Here is an 8689-nt window from a genome sequence, read left to right as displayed (position 1 = left end):
CATTGCTTACATATTCATAGCATTTCACTATTTGTGTTTGGTTGTACAGTGGAATTTTGTTAAATCAGGTTCGCATAATTCAACATCCGGTTTATTCGAATGTGTAGTTTAGACTTGTCAGCATCGCTTGCATTAAAAATACCCATTTAAAAACAAATTTTAGGTTTGATTTGAGTTGAAATTACTGGGAATTGAGTATAAATTGTTGCCTGTTGTATGGAATCCTCGGTTATGTTTGTGTTTGTAGTGTAGGATAGCTCAACAAAGTTGTGATTTATGACTGTGCGCGGTATGTTCATGGTTTTTGTTTTTATTGTTGCTATTGCTAGGCGTGACAGTTGGACTCTGAATCTCTTAATGTCTTGCAGTGACGGAAAAAGTACCTGCCTGCAAGGATACGAAAACTAGCCATTATGTGGGCTATAAACGACTCCAAAATTCGTTTAAACAGTGACTAAAATGCATTACTCCTTTATTAGTCTCCTGAGTGCTGGGATTAATAACTATAACAGTTTTGCAAAAATTACTTTTTTCACATTGACTTACTAGCTCTTGTACAGAAGACATCATTCCACTTATTGTCATTGCTAGATATTTTGAGTTCCCGTTTCCAATATGTGCCGAGCTTACATTATTTCTCTTTGAATCAACCTTATGTGCAAAAGTGTTGTTTTCACCATGTTAATTATGGCAGTTCCAAATGTAGAAAAAAAAGGGAACACTGGACTGCCAGCACGTTTATATTCCTCTTGATTGTGTAATAAAAAGGATTCCATGATTGCCACAAAATGCGTTTTTGCATCGTTCTTCATCGTGAGGCTTTCTTGTATCTGTAACACGTGGCTTGTGCAGACACACTGACCGCCATGTTGGTGGACCATCAGCACACTGAAGGCTATGCACCATCATGGCGCCTCTGACATCACATGCACACCCCCTTATACCACTGTTCCTTGACTTCGATCAAAAGGCGCCCATGTGCTATGCAATATCAGTGCACGTTCAAGATCCCCAGGTGGTCGAAATTATTCCGGAGCCCTCCACTGTGACACCTCTTTCTTCTTTCACTCCCACCTTCCCTCACGGCGCTGTTGAGGTGACCATATGGAAGTGAGACAGTTATACTGCCTCATATGCGGGAGGTGCGAGGTTCGATCACCAGTGCTGCCGGGTACCCACCTGTGATGCAATGGGTACAAGATTTCCCCTGCCTGCAGGTGCTCGGCTTCTTTAGGATGAAATGCTTTGGAAATGGGTCTTTAAGCCCACTTGAGCAGAAGAAAAGAAAGTCTTGTGCCATGGTGCTCTTTGGCAGCTGATGCCCTTGCGCCATAAAAATTGATCATCATCATCAAGTGAGAGAGTTACTACACCATTTGTTCAAATATTTCCCCGGTGGTCTATGTTCCTTTTAATTTCGCCGGATCTGAGGAGCTGGTGCATGTTAATATGACAGGACGACAGACAAGAAGAGGTTAATGGCTAGTTTCCACCTAGTATTCCCGGTCATACTCCTGTCTTGTATAGCACTGAGATCTATAGTCCAGATGGCCTGCGCTCTCATCGCCTCGTGGCGTCCGAGAAACGGCCGTATTTCGATACCAGTGAAGCGCAAAGACTCCTGTGTGCTGGGAAATATCGGCGGACGTTAGAGAACCGCAGGGGGTCAAAAAAAAAAAAATCCGGAGCCTTGCACTACGGCGCCTGTTTCCCTCGTGCCAACGCTTCGTTTAAGGCGCGGAAGTCGAAACCTCGGGTGAGGTTTGGGCTTGAAGAGATCGGCTTCGGTCTCAAGTTAACCTCATCCCCGGCGTGAGGGGAGGTGGTTGCAATCGGTGAGGTCAGTGATCTCTAAAATTTTAACCCTACGTCAAGTTGAGGCAAGGTTAGAATTGCCGCTGAAAACTGTGGTGAGTGTGGGGTCTACAACTTCAACGAGGTGACGTCGGGCTTTGTGAGGTCCTTAATTTGGCCGCCTCTGATTACGCGCCATAGCTAGAGGGGAAAAAAATTGGCTGTGGCTCAACTCAGCTGAGCCAGGTTGTACAAATAATAATTGGTTTTTGGGGAAAGGAAATGGCGCAGTATCTATCTCATATATCGTTGGACACCTGAACCGCGCCGTAAGGGAAGGGATAAGGGAGGGAGTGAAAGAGGAAAGGAAGAGGTGCTGTAGTGGAGGGCTCCGGAATAATTTCGACCACCTGGGGATCTTTAACGTGCACTGACATCGCACAGCACACGGGCGCCTTAGCGTTTCTCCTCCATAAAAACGCAGCCGCCGCGGTCGGGTTCGAACCCGGGAACTCCGGATCAGTAGTCGAGCGCCCTAACTAGGTTGTACAAATCGAAAGCTCGATTAAGTATGGTTAGACACGGTTTAGCTTTGGCGCAGGGGTGGTACCACATTAGCCGCGAACGCTGTCCTTTATTCAGCAAGAGCGAATCACGTGACACAACTTGCGCGAGCGAGAGGTGGAACGAGCGATAACAGCTGCGACAAGTCACGTGATATGACGTCATAGCCACAGCTGCGGCGAGCCTCCAGTTAGAGGTCAGATCCAAGCATCATTTGAAGCGCAAACTTTGCATGCGAGAAATGCAGCTTTCACTCCAAAGATGTTTGAGGGCGCCACCAATAGCTGACACTGCCATTGATAGGGGACGAATTCTGCGTACTCACTTCCACAGGTTGTAGGTCATGTCCCGATTTGATTTGTTCTGTTGTAACCGGTACGATTAACTCGGCGAGTTACAGTGCAGTGGTGAATAAAATAGACCTGAAAGTGCCCTGCGTCTTCGCGTGGGCGCTGCCTGAATTCAGGCAGCGGCACAGCAAGCGGCACACTATTATTCCGGTTGATCATGCGAAGCCGTAGCGTGCATCCTGGAATTCTTTCTCCCCTGACGGAGCGCGAGCCCCAGTTCATTTCCGGGCTGTTGCTGTTTTGTTCGGGAGTACCACGTACATGCGAATCATCGCGGCAAGCCTTAATTTAGGCTTCGATCCTGAACAGAAGTGCAGGGAGACGGAGCGGAGCCCCATATCTGCAGAAACGGATCGCTTGATCAAGAACACGTGCAGTTCGTTCCCACGCTATAGCAGTACGTGCAGTTTCCATTGGCGGAAATACGGGCGGCTGCATACACAAACGGAAAATCGGAAGAGACCAGAAACAAAGGGAAATGAAGATAACCCGGACGCTGCTCATATCTTCTTGCGCTGTTTTCGCTTACCTATAGCTACCGCTTTAACTTGCCTTCCTCTCTTTTTATTTGTATACTTTTGTCCTGTCTTCGAAGAAAACATATGTTGGACTAGATTTGTAAAAGCTATAGGTAATGCGTTTCGGCGAAGGCAGGAAAAAAAAAGCCAACTCGTTTGAAAGCAACGTGCAAATGGCTGGAAGGATTTAGCTAAAACACGGGGAACAGCTAGTAGCAGATTGGAATAGACTGGATACAACGGTGGATTGTCACGCAACCTTCAGTTTCGAGTATGCCCGTCCTCCGAAATGCGCAAAGCGTATCTAGCTGAACAGTCCTCACGGTCGCAAACACGTTTCCTGTTGTTACCGAAACTAATGGAAATAATAGAGTAGTAACATTAATCGCGGCTACAAAGAATAGCTCTAAAGCTTCCACAGAAAGTTCGTAATTGAAAAGAGTAGTCTTGGTCCGAGGCTCGAACTCAGAACCACCGTCAGCCCAAGGCAGTTGTTATATTCCAACAACCGGGACGGCTAACTGATGGAAGGACGAAGCCGAATTGATCAGCAAGAACAATGTAGTAGTGGTGGTTTATTATTGCGAAAAGAATACAAAAAGGAAGGAAAGATGTCAACCGGGGCAATTACTATCCAATGTCTTAAGCACCCGAGCTGCGGCCGGCGGGACAGGGAGAGGATAGCAAGGCGAGGTACGGAGGGGACCGATAGCGAAAAAGGCAACGATATTCGCCCATTGCGTTTTGGAGATCACCCAGGAGGAGTAAGATTTCAAATGTTGGCCACAAACACAAATGACGGTCTATGCTTCCTCATTCGCATCTATCCAATTGTCCCAATACGGAGGGGTGGATGCTAGTGTGAAATTGCTCCATTATTTCAAATCTTAATTACTTCGCCTTGGGGGACTTCCCTAAAAAACAGATTGTTCTAAACGGATATTACTCTTGATCTACCTCGTACAGCCTAAGGGACGCTTCATGTTTGATGAAGTGTAGGCTGTATAGTCCGTGCGTAATCAGTCTTCATCGGGCAGTCCTCGCAATACTTTATCGAAAATACGCTTGTGGACGCGCTGTCATCGCCTCTTGTGCGAAAAATTCGGCCATTGGAATGATTTCATGTTCACCAACATACCCACCACCCGCTTCGGATATAGTCCCAAGGCCCAGGCTCATTTAACAAGAGCATAGACTTGTTTTGTAATTCTTGCATTCTTGCGCCCAATGACGGAAACGAAGATTCTCGGCCACTGGCCGCGGCGGTCGTCGGCGGTGAAGGCCTCCAAGGCACTGCTCAACTTTATGAAGACTTCTGGCCTGCACGATAGGCTGTGACTTTACTGAACGCGGTGACTTTACATAGTGACTAATTTCCTGCAACTGTCTTTTCTCCTTCATCTTTTTCTCCCCTCACCCCTTTCCCTCCGTGCAGGGTAGCAAACCGGTTATTCGTGTGGTTAACCTCCCTGCCTTTCCTCCTCCTCCTCTTTGCAACCCTCCACATCCACTTTGCCATCCTATAAAAAGAACCCAAGTGTCCTTGCAGTATTACTGCAGAGCCCGATCGGCAGTGTCATTACTACCTACCTTAAAGAGAACAATTAATAACTTAGCCGCATCCATATTAGAGAAGCCAGAAGACTGCAAATAAAAGCGTATACCTTAGCAGGAACCTCGCAATTGAACGAGGTATGGCATCGGGATCGAACCCGAGAGCATCGCCTATCCGGGGCATTCGGTTTATTAACTAAGCTAACCAAGAAGACGGCTAGCAGATGGCAGGGCGCGGACGAACTGATCGACAACACGAAGAGGAAATGGTGTTAGTGCAATTTGTTCAGGGGAATCTCCCTAGCTGGAGCACATACGCTTTAGGGAGACTCCATGTTGCAATTGTCGCCTAAAACATATTCTACTACACTTGTCATTCTGGACACGTTTATTGCGGCAAGGTGTGATGGCACGAGCTGTTTTATGAGCCTGTAAACGTCACATAGCTGGCTGTATCATTCACTCACTGAATCAATAGCAAACTCTCTTATTAAGGAACTTTCTAAATAGCAGAGTTACTAAGCAGCTAACTTAGTAATTATTGTGACTACGTCCGAATACTGAGATGCCAGAGGAATTAAGGATTCTTTCTTTGTGGCATTGCCTGCCAAATTAATTAAAGCACCTACTGTTAAGTCGACCGTGGCATTTCAGTCCCTTGATATATATATAAATTCGATCACATTTCAGCTTGCTTTTTTTATTTGTGAAACTGCCCCCGAAAGGTCAAGGAATGTAGATTCTTCATGTATATATATATATATATATATATATATATATATATATATATATATATATATATATATATATATATATATATATATATATATGTATGTATGTGTGTGTGTGTGTGTGTGTGTGTGTGTGTGTGTGTGTGTGTGTGTGTGTGTGTGTGTGTGTGTGTGTGTGTGTGTGTGTGTGTGTGTGTGTGTGTGTGTGTGCGCGCGCGCGCGCGCGTGTTTAACTGCAGAGAGAGAGAGCAGCGGTTGAGAAATAGGTTCATATGTCGATTTTTTGGCTAAACAACTTCGCGTTTTCATTTCAAGCGAGGCACGTCGGGCCACTTGGTTACAGAATATAAGGTTGATTCTATCAGAACATAATGCGGGCGAACGTCTGCAGCTGTGGCCTTTGTTTCTGGGTTGGTTTTCCGCTAAGACAGCGATTCTCGGAGCGTCTCTGCCAGTCTCGAGTAATTTCATTCTGGCTTACAAAAATGGGCCGAAATTTAATTTCAGCACTCCACATTTGCGCCACCATTTTCTTCACGTTTTCATCAGAATTGATATTCAATATGACCGCAGAACGGCTACTGCCTGTATCGCGGACGGCACACGTGTGGGCACATGTTTAACCGTTGTCCTTCAGTGGGCGTTACTTTTTTGCTTGCTTCGATTGGCGACCCACGCCAAGTAATCAGATACACTTAATAATACGCCTAATTAAATTCTGCGCGCCTCCTGAACAGACTTAAAGCAATAGTACGCGTCTATTTTTGGGGGGGCTAGAAGTGGTCTAATTGTATGTTTCACGTATTTGAATTCGCACTTTGTACTTTTACTTATTTCTTAAAATATTACTTTAGTCTTGTGCTCAGTGCTTCGCACAGAAAATGCTATAGAAAATGCTTGCTTGGTAGCTGATTATTAAATATAAAGATAAACAAAGATCACTTGAAAACGGCTAGTCCTCCAGTCGAAACGTCGTGTAATAAACTGTTACGTTTTTTCTCATTTTTTGGTGATTTATACATGCACTGACTTACAAGAAATTCCCTCCTGAATCATTAACTCGTGCCATCGTTCGATCAGGCAATCAAGGAGTACGGCTCCGGTCTTTAAGGACACTCACAGAAAATAGAGATTTGAAAGAAGCAGAGACAAAGGAGGGCGAAGCCAACACACGAGGCCTCGCCGCAATTTGCGAATTCCCATCGCTGTAGTGTTCCCGTAAGGAGCGGTGCGGTCGCCGGAGTTTATATTGTTGTACGGCAATTGCCTGGCAACTGAAAAAGAAAACTGGATGAAAACCGAATAAGCAGCGAATAAGCAGCCGCTTTTTTGAACGTCGAGCCCGCAGAGTCTCATTTCTGCACTTAAGCCCGCCGTCGATCTAAACTATATATAGCTTGTCGGTACTTTCACCCCTTTTCAAAGAGTCACGCTTGTTAAGTTGTTTCAGTGCCTATTGTGAAGGCTTTAAAGCGGGGTGCTCTTAATGATGCGTCACGAGCTGGACTTTAACGCCGGCCATCAGCGAATGATTACTGGTTTCGCGTCCTCTTCGAAAAGGGCAATTTTCTCTTGCGCTCATCGCTTTTCGCTCTGCCGCCGTTTGCGTAACATTCGGTGGTCGTGGAGTAATTTCGACAGGCGAGCGCTGTTTTCCGGACGGCAGCCTTCCTCGACATTCACTTCTGCGGTAGTCACTTGCTGCTTCGCAGTTCGCTGTTGCGTGCAAAACGATCCATTCGATCTACCGTTCACTTAGCTGCCCATGCAAAACCCGCAACGTCTTTGTCGACGATCGATTGGCAATTTGGTCATTTGGTGGAAGGATCAGCTGTCAATTACATATGCTGCGTATTTTACGCGTGTGAGTGAAAATTGTTTTTTGGTGAAAGGAAACGGCGCAGTAATTGTCGTTAGTTGTTTTTGAGCAAAGAAAATGGTACAGTAACTGTCACTTCATGGTGGACACCTCAACCGCGCCGTCAGGGAAGGGAGGAAGGAGGAAGCAGAAGAAGAGATAGAGCAAGAGGTGCCGTTGTGGAGGGCTCCGGAGTAATTTCGACCACCTGGGGATCTTTAACGTGCACTGACACCACATAATTAGCACACGGGCGCCTTAGCGTTTCACCTCCATCGCAGTACACACGATATGTGGTCAGTTTGTGCAGCGGCCCTATGAAATAACTGTACTAATCAGTTAACAGGAAAGGAAATGCGTAGTAATTACGCTATCGGTAGACATCCGAACCGTGCCGTAAAGGGAGCATTTCAAGCAACACCGACGACAAGCTGCTGTTGGCCCGTATCGATACAGATGACTTCGTTCCAATAACGTAGATACTAATAATAATAATAATAATTGGTTTTTTGGTGGAAAGGAAATGGCGCAGTATCTGTCTCATATATTGTTGGACACCTGAACCGCGCCGTAAGGCAAGGGATAAAGGAGGGAGTGAAAGAAGAGAGGAACAAATAGGTCCGTAGTGGAGGGCTCCGGAATAATTTCGACCACCTGGGGATCTTTAACGTGCACTGACATCGCACAGCACACGGGCGCCTTAGCGTTTTTCCTCCATAAAAACGCAGCCGCCGCGGTCGGGTTCGAACCCGGGAACTCCGGATCAGTAGTCGAGCGCCCTAACCACTGAGCCACCGCGGCGGGGCACGTAGATACTATTTTAACTGAATTTGGAGATAGAAGAGGTCAAACAATTAAATGCAGGTGTCGCCACCATCGCCGTTCTTGCAAGCAAACTGTGGTCCTTCAGTGCAGTTTTAATTCTCGGATCCGTGAGGCCACAGGCTGCAACACCATTCACTTACAAACGGCCATCACGGAGTCCTTTTTGGAATTGATGTCACAAATTTGAAACGAGTGGTGGGAAAAATGTTCAATTAAATTTGAAATTAAACATTTCAAGTCAAGATTTTCTCTGCAGTAAATTCGTTTTTCGGCCGCGGACAATCATCGACATAGCCAGAAACGGACAGAGAATAAATTTTTGCTAAGTATAAAATTTTGATTTATATTTTCTCATTGTAGCAGGCGTGACAGGAGACGGACTGAAAGAGTGGTCGTAAGTGAGGGGTTCGGAATAATGTTTACCAACTTGTGTTCTTTGTATTGTACTGACTTCTGAGAGTTAGTTTTAGTTAGCTAATGTTATTGTAACTTTCA

This window comes from Amblyomma americanum, chromosome 9 (assembly GCF_052857255.1).
Source record: "Amblyomma americanum isolate KBUSLIRL-KWMA chromosome 9, ASM5285725v1, whole genome shotgun sequence".
Lineage (NCBI taxonomy): Eukaryota > Metazoa > Arthropoda > Arachnida > Ixodida > Ixodidae > Amblyomma > Amblyomma americanum.
Note: the sequence above shows the minus strand (reverse complement) of the source record.